The 13,197-nt window shown below is 38.3% G+C and overlaps 1 long non-coding RNA gene across 1 annotated transcript in view; it reads left to right on the top strand.

The window, feature by feature from the left end:
- The window catches only part of LOC134475486 (uncharacterized), a 48,189-nt gene that overhangs the window by 32,345 nt on the left and 2,647 nt on the right, over positions 1-13,197 (top strand). Inside the window, exon 2 of the long non-coding RNA XR_010046633.1 lies at positions 10,627-10,779. This is a non-coding gene — a long non-coding RNA (uncharacterized LOC134475486). The remainder of the gene's footprint in view (positions 1-10,626; positions 10,780-13,197) is intronic.

The raw sequence follows: 13,197 nt of genomic DNA, 5'->3' as shown, positions 1-13,197 counted from the left end.
CATTCGTTCTATTTTCCTGATATGGGAGCTCAGTGACATAAATATCCCTATGAGGACTGCTTTCATTGCATCCCACAGATTCCAGTAAGTTGTATTTGTATTTTCATTTGCTTGTAGGTACTGTTTAACTTCTTCTTTAATTTTCCCCATGATCTACTGATTGCTCAAGAGTGTATTATTCAATTTCCATGTGTTTGTGGGGACTTTTAATTTCTAGTTTCATGGCACTGTGTTCTGATAACATGCAGGAGTAATTTCAATTCTTTTGCATTTATTTAAGTATGTTCTGTGAGATAGCATATAGTCTATTTTAGAGACTGTTCCATGTGCTTCTGAGAAGAATGTATATTCTGGTGCTGTTGAATGAACACTGTGTATATGTCTATCAAGTCCATTTGTTCACAGGTGTGACTCAGTTTTGTTATTTCTTTGCTGATTTTTTGTCTGGTTGATCTGTCCCTTGGTGTCAATGGTGTGTTAAGGTATCCTGTTATAATTGTGTTATTTCTAATTTGATTTTTCAATTCTGTTAATGCTTGCTTTGTGTAACTGGGTGCTCTGGAATTTGGTGCATATATATTTAAGATAATTATCTCTTCCTCTTGAAGTTTTCCCCTAACCAGTATTAATGACCTTCTTTATCTCTTAGGATCAATCTTGGTTGAAGTTCACATTTTCTGCAAACAGAATAGATACCTCCACTTTTTGGGGGTTCCTGTTGCATGAAGTATTGTTTTCCATCCTTTGAATTTCAGTCTGTGAGTTTTCTTTTGGGTTAGATGGGTTTCTTGAAGACAGTATATGGTTTGATGTTGTTTCTTGATCCATTTTTCCAGTCTGTTTCTTTTAATTGGTGAATTGAGACAATTCACAGTAATAGTTATAACTTTATATATTGGTTTATTGTTGACATGTTATTTTTCTTGTGTTGCATCTTTATCTTTCCATTCTGTTTAATTTTCAACCTTGCTTAGTGGTTTTTTCCTATGCGTATCTAGACTGTCTTTCAGTATCCTTTGCAGTGTTGGCTTGGTAAACATGAAGCTTATTAGCTGTTCTTTGTCATGGAAGTATCTTATTTCTCCATCCATTTTGAAGGACAGCTTCACAGGGTACATCAGTCTAGGTTGAAAATCATTTTCCTTTAGGATCTGAAATACTTCACTGCATGCTGTTCTTGACTTCATTGTTTGTGTTGAGAAGTCTGCTGTGATTCTGATAGGTTTTCCTTTATAAGTGATCCGTCTTTTCTCTATAACAGCTTTTAACACGCTATTCTTATGTTCAATTTCTGGAATGGTGATTATTATATGTCTAGGTGTAATTTTATTTTGGTTATGTCTATCTGGAGTTCTATATGCTTCACTAATCCTAATGTCAGTTTCCATTCTCATGTTTGGGAAATCTTCAGCTATTACTTCCGTAAATAGCCTCTTGATATCATTTGTTTTGTTCCCTTCTTTTTCATTTATCCCTATGAATCTTATGTTGCTTTTCTTTACATCATCTTGCAGATGTTGAATTGTTATTTCCTGATTCCTTGTTATTTTTAAAAGATCTTTCCTTTCCTTTTCACTAGTTGCAATCTTGTCTTTGAGGTCTGAAATTCTATCTTCACTTTCATTGAGTCGGTTTTGACAACTTTCAATGGAATTTTTGATTTCCTGTATATCTCTTTGAATCTGCTTCCTGTATTCTGTTTGTTTCTTATATTGTTCATCTGGGGATTCTATGTTTTTGTTTTTTTTTCTAATTTTTTTAACTGTGTGCTATTTAGATGTGTTCAGCATTTCTTTCATTTCTTTTATCATTTCTTCTTTACCTGGGAGATTATTTCTAGTTTGAATTCCTTTAAGGCTTCCAGGAGCTGCTTCTTTATTTCAGTTGCTATTATTTGAGGTATTTCAGGTGTATTGCATATATTTTCTTCTATGTACATGGCTCCTAGGCTTTCTTGGGATGGGCTGAAGGTTCAAGATTGCATTTTGGTCTTTTGTTTTGTCATCTTCTTATATTTCCGTGTTTCAAGTGTTGTTCCAAGGCTTCCCCTGGGCTTTCTTGGGATGAGTTCGAGGTTCAAGATTGTATTTTGGTCTTTCATTTTGTCATTTTCCTATATTTCTGTGTTTCAAGTGTTGTTCCAAGGCTTCCTATGCCCTGGGCTCCTGGGACTGAATGGAGGTTGCTGAATGTGGTCCAGTCAGGCTCTCAGGCACTCCCATGCCACTTACAGTGTTCCAGGAAGCTGGTTGAGCACCTAACTACCCTGGATGATGGTCTAAAGTTCTCCCCAGGCAAGGACCACTGCCCTAGAACTCACTTCACGTACTCAACTCTCCTGATTGAAGAAGATTGCTGGGCGTAATCTAGTTAGGCCACAAAACCTCCCAAGCCTAGTCTAGTGTGGCTGGGAGCTTGGCGGATTCTTGCCCACTGGGAGCAATGATCTTAAAGTCTCCAGGGGCTTGGGATGACACGCAGGACTCACCACAGCAGGGAGCTGAGTTTCCCAGATTGAAAGAAGGTCACTGGGAATGGTCCAGGCAGGCCTGAAACCTGCAAAGCCCAGCCTAGTGTGGCTGGGAGCTGGGTGGGTCCTTGACCACTGGGAGTGATGATCTTGTGTAGAACATTCTTGTGTTGTCAATTAAGTCCATATGTCCAAGGGCATGCTTCAACTCTGAAATTTCATTTTTGATTGTTTTGTTGATCCACCTCTTTGTATAAGTGGGATATTGAGATGGCCTACTCTAATTATATTAGTAGTTATTTGATGTTTTATGTCTGAAAGAGTTTGTTTTATGAAAATAGCTCCTTCAGTATTCACTGCATATACATTTGTAGATTTTATTTCTTCTTGTTGGATTATTAATTTAACTAGTATGTAGTGATCTTTCTGTCTCTTATGATTAGTATTATCTTCCAATGCACTTTGTCCAACATTAAAATTGCTACTTCTACTTGCTTTGGTTGACTGAAGCTTGAAATCTTGTTTTCCATCTTCTAACATTTAGTCTATGAATATATATTCATATTACATGAGTTTCTTGAATGCAGCAGACTGTTGGATTTGGTTTTTTGGTCCAATCTGTGTATTGTAATTGGAGAGTTGAAGTCATTAAAACTATGAGTTATTAACAAAATATGTTCATTTTTCCTATTGCCGGACTCTTTAATGACACTTTGCTTTTTATTTTAAAAAAACAAAAAAAGAAAAAAGAAATGATACAGAATTTAAAAAATAATAGGGAAATTACACTAATTAATATATTGCATATTGTTATCATACAAGTAGTTTAGGTTACAAGACTTAGGCACAATAGATAATGTGATAATGAGGTGAAAGAAAGTGCTCAAAAGGACCGCTTGGTTTTTCATTTCATTTTTAAATTTATTCTATTATCTATTATTTATGTATACATTCCATCTTGATTTTCAGTTTTCATAGTTTCATCATATCTGTCTATGATAGTCTTGAGTATTTTCTGGAGTGCTGCTCTGGTTTCATAAACATTTTGAGCTATTCTTTTTCACAAAATGCCATTATTTCTCCATCTTTTATTTTTAAGAGAATAAACCAAACAAAATAAAACAGAATAAACACAATCAAAACAAAACAGTGAAAATAATATGACTTCAGAACAGGATAATAGGAAACCAACAATAACTGCCAGAATATATCTTGTTATCTTCAAAACAGATCTTCATATCATAATACACATTAAAATCAAACCAAAAAAAGAAGAAAAATAATAAAAACAAAACAGTGAAAGTAATGCAGGATTTCAAAACAAGATAATTGCAAATCAACAATGGTTTCCATAATGCCTCTCTTATCTTCCAAAAAAGCTGCCATAACATCAGAAGTAGTAAAATCAAACAAACCAGAACAAAATAAAGTGAATCAAAACAAAACAATGAAAGCTATGCAAGATTTTCAAATAAAATAATAGAAAATCAACAATGGCTACCAGAAGATACCTTGTTATCTTCAAAATAGCTGCCTATGCCACCAGATGTAATAAAATGAAACCAAACAAAACAGAATAAGACCAATCAAAATAAAACAATAAAATTACAGAGGATTTTAAAAGAAAACTTAGGGAACCAACAACGGCTACCACCTTCCCTTTTCACACATTTCCTCCTCTTTCACTTTCACCATATCTACTGTACATCTTGGATCCCACTAACTCCTTCAGTTTCTTATGCTAGGGAGACAGCATGATGTTCACCTATGTGAGTCTGAACCATTTCACCCAAGAGCCTGATCATGAGTTGCATCCATTTACCTAACAGAGCCTCATGATTATCCTTCTCTGTAGCTGAGTAGCATTCCATTACATAAAAATGCCACTATCTTTATTATCTATTCTGCAATTGATGAGCAAACCACCTCTGCTTTATTTCTGCTTCCCTGTCACACGGAGCATTGCTTTTTGTCTTTTGATTTTCAGTCTATGAATTTCCTTTGGAGTTCATGTGTTTCTTGTATACCGCATGTTGATGCATCTTCTTTCTTGATCCACCCTGCCTGTGTTCTTTTTATTGGTGAATCAAGGCCATCTACATTACTGGTCATGGCCAACATGGGGACTGGGTTGTCTCTTGCATGCTTTTTTCCTGCCACTGGCTCCCTACTTTTTGCCTCCATTCAACTGTACCCTGCTCAGTGATCCCACTCTGCTGCTGTTTCTGGGACTGTGGCCATTTTTTCCCTCTCTCTCTAGAATATGCTTCAGTACTGTGTGTGGCTTGGTTTGGAGTCATAAATTGCTTCATTTGTTCTTTGTCATGGAAGTATCCTATTTCTCCATCAATTTTGAAACATAGTTTGGCAGGGTACATCAACCAGGTTGGGAGTTATTTTCTTTGAAGACTGGAAGGATTTCATGTCAAGTTTTTCTTGACCTGATGTTTGAGTTGAGAAGCCTGTCCTGATTCTGATGGGTTTTCCTTTACAGATGATCTGTTTCTTTCCTCTAACAGTCTTCACTATTCTGTTCTTGTGTTGAATTTGTGGGGTCTTGATTAACACATGTCTAGGTGTAGATTTATTTTGGTCATGGCTAATTGGAGTTCTATATGCCTCACTTATGTGTATGTCAGGTCCTTTTCCCATGCTTGGGAAGTTCTCAGCTATGGCTTCTGTAAATTGTCTCTTTTTGTCATTTGTGTTGACTGCTGCTTTTTTGTTGACACCTGTCACTCTTAAATTATTTTTCTTTACATTGTCTTGCAGCCATTGAATTATTTCCTGGTTCCTTGTTTTTTCTCAGAAATTTTCCTTTCATGATCTCTTACTGCCATCTTGTCTTCAAGGTTTGAAAATCTATTTTCAGTTTCTTTGAAAAGGTTTTGCCAGCTTTCAGTGGAGTTTTTAATTTTCTGAGTATCTCTTTGGGTCTGTTTCATGCATTCCTCTTCTTTATAATGTTCATGCTAAGCTTCCCTCATTCTCCTATGCCCCTTTTTTCTATCTATGTCTTCTTTAGATAGGCTCAGCAACCCTTGTATAATATTTGTCATTTCTTCTTTCACCTGAGATATTATTTTTGATTTGATTTATGTTATAGCCGTATTAAGTATTTTCTTTAATTCAATCACCATCATTCCAGAAATTTCCCGTGTGTGACTACAACTTGATTCCATGTCTATGTCTCAGACACTTGTTCTCTTTTGGCTGGAGGCCAGGGATTGCCTTTTGCTTCATCTTCATATTTTCCTAGGTTTCTGCAGGTGAGCAAGTTGTGAGGTCCCATGTGTGTCCCACATTGGCTACCCATCCACAATGTATAGGGATATGTTAGGTATCTTGGTTTCTGCTAACCCTGGTTCCTCAGGAGGCAGTGGGTTGCATGGATGGCTTTTCTAGACATTCATGGCTTCTCTAAGACATGGCTTGCCCTGGATACCTATGGGAGAGTTCCAACGATGGCTGGAGTGCTTACTGGGGCTGACCTGACTGATTCTCCCTCTCAGTGCTGCCTACCCACTGGAGAGTCCTGATGGCAGCTGGAGTGCACATGGTGGCTGGGGTCTTTCCATTGTTTTGAAGGAAAATTATGCCAGATAGGTTAATCTGGAAGTTGTTTGCTTTTACGGCTTGAAATATCTTACTCTGAGATTTCCTGGCCTTTAAAGTTTGTGTGAAAAAGTCCGCGATAGTTCTAATTAATAATAATAATAATAATATAGTTATATAATTAATATAATTATAATATTAATTCTAATAAACTTTAGAATTAATGTGATTATTTGTCTGACCACTTTTAAAATTCAAGTTTTTTTTATTGGAAATTTGGCACATTAATTAAAATGTGTTTTGAAAAGGTTTTTTCCTTTATAGTTGGTTGATGTTGTATAAACCTTGCTTACTTGTATGCTGAATTCTTTTTTCATGTTAGTGAAGTTTTCCATTATAATTTCTCTAGATGAGCTGATTATTTCGTATGTTCTATCTTTCAGTTTCTCTTTATCTCCAATTAGACTTATGTTGTCCTTCTTAGTGTTTTTAGTAGCTATTGGATGAAGTTTTCTTCTTTTATTTTTCAATGAGTAATTCATCATAATGTACCATTTTGTCCTTGATGTTAGAAGCTGTGTCTTCACATTGATAATGTCTGAAATTTATGAACTCTATGAAGTTTTTATAATCTGTATTGCTGTCTGATATCTTTCTGAGAATTCTATAGATTTGTTAACCTTATTATTTATGTTTTGAACCATTTTGGCCAGATCTTCCAATTTTTTATTTGTTTTCTTCAAATTTGCATTGGTCATCTTGTATGATAACCTTTTGGGTCATATTATCTTTGAATACACCAAATTCCTTTTACTCTTTTTTAATCAACTCTTAGATCTACTATCTTTTTTTTGCTTTGCTCTCCATTTGTGGCCTCTGGATCTGCCTTGGGAGAGGTGGTAGAACTTTGTGATCTTTTGTTGCCTTGTTCATGTTCGGAGAAATATGCATATCTTTTTGTTTGTTAGTTTTCTCTTTTTCTTGTTGCTGCAGGTCAAATTCACTTAGAATGAGGAGAGCTTGTAAGTTATATGAAAGTCTTTTTAGTAAAATACTGCCTTCCCATGATGTTTTCAGCTTTGTTTGCCCAGAGATATTATTTATTACATCAGTTATTTAATTTAAGTGGTTTTGACTCTGATCTTGAGGGTTTTTGTTTTGTTTTGTTTTGCTTTTTATCTGTACCAGGGATCTAACTCACGACTGCCTGCTTGCAAGGCAGGTGCTTCTGCCGCTGAGCTAAATCCCCAGCCCCGGTCCTTGAGTTTTGAGGGAAGAATTACTTCTCATTATAACAGCAGCTATAGATGCTATCACATACCATTTATATGTGGTAGACTTTCCATTTATACTTTCCTCCTTTATTAACACCCTTTGCAGCCCACATTCAACTGTTATTAGCAGTTACTCTATGATGTGGGAAAAGAAGTACAAGAGAGAGATTAAGGGATGGATGAAAGACAAGCATAAATTTATGGGGGCAGGTATATAGGAGGCAAAGTAATAGTTAAAAATAGATATAGGATCAGATTCTGTTGCAGGTACTTTATCTGGATTAAGCGTTTAGTGTTGGGGGTTTAAAAAGATATTTGTGGTGGAGAGGAAAAGATGTAGGAGCAGGGAAGTGTACTTAAGGATTGAGAAGATCTACGAGGTTGTCAGAACCACTTGTGCACTTGTCAAGTGAAAAAAGAAGCAAGGAAAGGCAAGGGGCTAGATAAAATCAGGAAGGGCAAAGGGAGTACAATAAAGAGGACAGAAGGTTAACGCAAGAGAAGCTAGGAGTGACTGACAGAATAGAATGTGGCAACTGAAGAATTTCAGGTGAAAAATTTATAAAGTGGGAAAACCAAACATAAGAAAACATTATTGTCATGAAATGTGAGTTCAAAAGAGTAGATAGGGATAGCAAAAGAGGGTGCAAAAAAAACCAAGTAAACCTAAGAAATATATATGTCTATATGTATATGTACATATATACATATAGACATATATATAAGAAATATATGTCTAATTATATATAGACATATATATTTGATAGAAAAAATATACATATTCAACAGTAACTCATTTAAAATACTCCAACAAGAGAATGTGCACATGACTGCCTTGGCAAAAAGCCTGAGTGCTCACACACTTCCTTAGTTACACTTTTACTGCGTCAACTGCAACAAAATCACCTTTCTTTTGTACTCCAAAACCCAGACAAACCCAGTCTCAGGAATTCTGTCTGCCAGTTCGTCACAGAACCTGACACTCTCCTTGGTCTTGATTTAAGCTCCAGCTCCCCCTCCCACCCCCACCTGCCTAAGGGTGGAAACTGCAGGCAGGTTCACTTGCAGGCAGGGAGCCACTGAGTTGGGGGCATACTTCTGCTAGGCTGGAAGTCCTCAGGACTTTATGGATGCTTTCACACACCGTGGGGAGGTCTGCAGGAGAGACGATGGTTGTTACATAACTGTGGCAACTGGAGACACTCACCCTCAGGTGGCGACCACAGGTTCTGCAGGTTAGGGTGACGCCTATAGGGATCCATTGTCTCTTTTTGCCCATTTATGCCCATTCTGCCTGTGGAGAAGTTCTCAGAACCTCCGCCTTCAGTGACTGCCACTGAGGCTGCCTCTGGGCTGCAGTATTCTCTCGTGTTTGTAAGAGGTGATAGGACAAAAGGGCTAATATATACAAATTCTCTGACCTTAAGAATGCAGTCTCCTCAGTGCTCCTTTGTTCATTCCTTCACTAAGAACACTCTCAGATTGGCTACTTCCCCGAGGAGCAGGGGCTGGAACAGTGCTGCTTTAGTTCTTCTGCCCCCCCCCCCTCAGTGATCCAATTATTAAATTAGATCAACATGCATCATCTTTTCAACTAATGTTTTGATTCAGGGTGTAAGGCCTTCCTCTACTACAGTGTACTTGTAGCTTCAGTGAATCCTTTCTGAGCACCTCTGATACCTCTCCAGTCAACCCTATGGGATCCAATATGATGTATTTAACTCTTTTGGGAAGATACCTAGAAGAGGAATATCTAGATCAAATGGAATTCTGTTTTAAGATGTCTTTTAAAGAAATCTCCATGCTGACTTCTATTGTGTTTATACCAATTTAAAGTTCTACCAACAAAGTTCCTTTCCCCCCTGTAGCCTTGCCAGCATTTGCAACAGGCGAATTTAAGTGTCAAGAGATAGGAGGTGTATGCAGGGTGGGACTTAGTGAAGCTAGTAATGAGTTGACAAGTGCAAACAGTCAAATAGTCAACTGAGTGCTCTTGGAGTGTGAATATAGGAAGGTGGTTCACAAAGTGGGGCTGGGCCAGAAGTACATTCAATGAAATAAGGGGGTTAAAAAAATAAAGGAATAAATTCTGCTTACACAGAGTATTTCCACCTTTCAGAGTTTCAGCTCAAAAGCAACTTCCCACTGAGTTAATTCTTTCCTCATTTTGTCAGGAGTGATGGTGCATTCCTGTAATCCCAGAACTTGGGAGGCTGAGACAGGAGAATTGTCCTGACTTCGAGGCCATCCTGGGTTACATAAGGGAGTTCAAATCCAGCCTGAACTACATACTGAAACCTGTCTCCAAAAAATCCCAATATTTTCATTGTTTCACCTCTTTTGCTTTTTCTAACATTGTGTACACCTTGCTCATACTGCTTTTATAGCACTCACCACTTTTTGCTCTATTTGTGGACCTCTGTCCTTGTCTCTTGGAATGTATACGCTCTGTCAACAGTTTGTTCATTGCCTAGAGGCCCAGCTCCATTCCTGGAATACACAGGTGCCAGTCAGTTTTTGAATAATGAACAGTGAGTGTCATGGTGTGGAATAAATAGTACAGACTGGATCCATACTGCTTATTTAATGTTGATTGTTTTCTTATACTAATGGGCCCAAGGACTCTTGGTCTATGCGAGTTGGATAAATTGAAAAGATAAATTCTCCCATTTAAATTATCTCAAAACCCAAGTCCCAATAGGGTCTCAAAATATTTCAGATTATGTACAAAATAGAGGTCTTTCCCTTGGGTTGCCTAAAAATCTCATGACATGTTAGAAACTGTGACCCTTTGTTTTGGTAGACACTGGGCTTTGGGAAAGAAGCACTGCTTTCAAGGCCACTGAGACACTAAGAGGCATGCAAAGGATAGAAGAAAGTTCCTCCTTTTTCCATGTTGATTTCATTTCAGTAGGATAACAGCTTGTGTTTTGATTAGAGTTTGCCAAATGCTCTACTTAGTGAGGGTCTCCTATCCTGAAGAAGTTGAATTTTTCATACACAGAGACTAGTGAGGTCAACTTCTCGATTTTCATTCTCCAATAGTGTAATGAATTCTGACTCTTTCTGTGTGACCACTCTGGCCCACACTTCTTTTCTCTTTGGTTGAAGGACACATTATTTCTTTTCATTCCTACTGCTATTTTACTAGAAAGGTTTATAGTTGAGGGATGGGAGTAAATCTCAAATAAGGGACCACCTCAAGAGGCAAATAAATGCAATCTTACATAATATTTGTCTTCAGAGTTACTATCTTGGGAACAATAAGGGTTTTGTATTTGTCATAACACTTCTGATGATCTTTTAAAAATTCATTTATCCATACAGAGCCAGCTGTCTACATCATCATGAAGCAGATGACTGGTAGTGGGAGCTCCTGGCCTCTCTTCACTAAAACCTTAAGCCTCCAACCTTTCAGACATTCTGATTCTCTCCTTCCTTTGCTATTGAAGTATGGCTGCTAGAGAGGATCTCATATAGGTAATTTTCTTATTTGCATTAAGTTTCAATATCTTTTCCTATGATTATTTATATATTGTCTTTTCTCCATTTTTTGGTAAATTACTTTTTATACCATGCATTTTATCCAGTAATCAAAAATAATTAGGGGGTCTTAGTTTCTTTTTACTTGTCTCTGAGACAAAATACCTGATGCTCAAAGTTGGGAAAGGAAAAGTTTATTTCTTACAGTTTCTTGGAGGTTTCAGTCCATACTCAGTTGGCTCCAAGGCAGGATGGCATGGCAGGGACACAGTTCATGACAGCTACAAACAGCAAGGCAGAAACCGGCAAAAGAGCAAGATATACCTTCTTCCTGCCACTACATTGTATGCTGGCTCCACCCTTATCTGGGTGTAGCACTGACACCGTCAATCCAGCGCTAGACAACGAGCCAATCACAAATGCATAATGCAAACAGCTGAGGCCTGGGGGCCACAGACATAAATCATGACATTCCACCCCTGGCCCCCATAACTCATGTACATCTTTTATACAAAAGATGTTTAGTCCATCTCCAAGAGTTGCCAAAGTCCTAACAGTTTCAGCATTGCTGAAAAGTCCAAGTCCCAAGTTTTTTCCAAGATCTGTAGCAAACTCTTAACTAACCCCCTGTGCAAATGAAACAAGGTTAAACATTTCTGAAATGTAAAGGCACAAGATAAGCATTACCATTCCAAAAGTTACAAACAGGGGAATATAAAGTATTGGAAGCAAAGCAAGTCCAACATCCAGCAGGGCAAACATTAAGTCCTAGAGTTCCATGCTCAGCATTTGAAGCAATCTGGTCACAAGCTCCAAAAGGCTTGGGTGATTCCACCTCCACAGCACTTCTAGGGATTTCAGCTCCTGCAGCTTCTCTCTCAAACCCTCTCCACTCACTTTTTGCAACTTTCCTTGGATCATCCACGTTGCTGGCTTTTCCAAACTTCTGGGATCTCCATTGCACCTCTGGCTTCATCTTTACATCTTTACAAATTGCCCTCTCAGGGGCACACTGCTTGGCCTCCCAGACCCTTTGCAATTGAGGAAGAGGCCGTCTTACCCTCAGAATTTGTGCATTTTCCTTGCACCTAAAATCAGCACCATGTGGATGCCGCCAAGGTCTGCTGCCAGCTGGAGCAGTAGCCAAGATTTTCTCTCTCTTGACTGTAGGAGTCAATTACCTGAATCACTGAGCTTTGTGAACCTGATTGTGTAGAAAGGCTTCTCTATGTTGCTGCCATTCTGTAACCTCATGTGGTTGCCACCATTCTGGAGCATCATGTGGTCTCTGCCACCATTCTGGAGCGTGTTGCTCTTCAGCTTTCCCCTCTGAGCAAATTCTTTCACTTTTGAAGTTTTGAGCCTGCAAAGGATGGAGACCTGCTGCTTCCTGGAATGCTCCCTGGCCATCTTTCCTATCTCACTGTTTCTTTTCAACTCTGTCTTTACAGTCCACAACTTTCCTGGAGTTTTCCTTTTGGCCAAACTCACAGCATTGTAAATTATCCTGCTGGGCTCTTTGCTCTTGATTTGCAACATAAAGCTGGCTAAAAGCCCCCAACAATAGCCATGCACAGCCTCAACATTTCACTGCCTTGAAATTTCCTTAGCCAGATTAATCAGTCCATTGCTCTTAGTCTCAGTCTCAAGCAAAGTCTCTGAGCATGAGCAAAATGCAGACAAACTTTCTGCCAAGCCATAACACACATTATGGGCAGTCCAACAATCAATGCAGTCCTTCTTCCCAGCAGAAACCTCCCAAGCCTGGTCTTTACCATCAGGCTTTCTGTCAGCCTTCTGGCCTCCTGAGTACTGACCAGAATCTCCTCTACAGAACAGCCTCAGCTGCTCCAGCTCTATGCATCCAGGAGACATGTCCAAACCTTTCCAAACTCTGCCCACAAGCCATTTCTAAAGCCTCTCAAAAAACATGGTCAAGTATAGACACAGCAACAACCCCACTCTCGGTATTGTTTAATATAATTTTTTGATCATTGATTCCTCAATATAGATGAGAAAAATAATTAGAGGAAGGATTGGGAGTTTGTCAACAAACCTCTGGGTATCTTTGCGTATTAGTTGTATATTTCATTTAAGTGCCAAGTTATGTAGAAGACTGAGAAATACAGCTCATACTTCCTAAAACCCGGTAAAATATCCTATAAATTTCAAAAACTAACAACTCAAAATCACAGCTTCTAGGAGCTAAGGATCATGCACAACATTGTCTCTACCTTCAGGGATGTTCTTATAATTTAATTGATTACTACATATGGAACACTTCTCCAAGGTAAGCAAATGCTGTTATGCTGTTGTTGAAGGCTGGATAACTATGGTATGTATCCTGAAATATGAGGGTGGTCCATTGGAGCCAGGAGCCAAGGACTGTGGCTGTTATTACAAGTTGGAAAAGGT

Source organism: Cavia porcellus, unplaced genomic scaffold, assembly GCF_034190915.1.
Source record: "Cavia porcellus strain 051 isolate PalLab524CR breed Dunkin Hartley unplaced genomic scaffold, mCavPor4.1 scaffold_3, whole genome shotgun sequence".
Taxonomy (NCBI): domain Eukaryota; kingdom Metazoa; phylum Chordata; class Mammalia; order Rodentia; family Caviidae; genus Cavia; species Cavia porcellus.
Note: the sequence above shows the minus strand (reverse complement) of the source record. Positions and strands in the feature narration are given on the sequence as shown.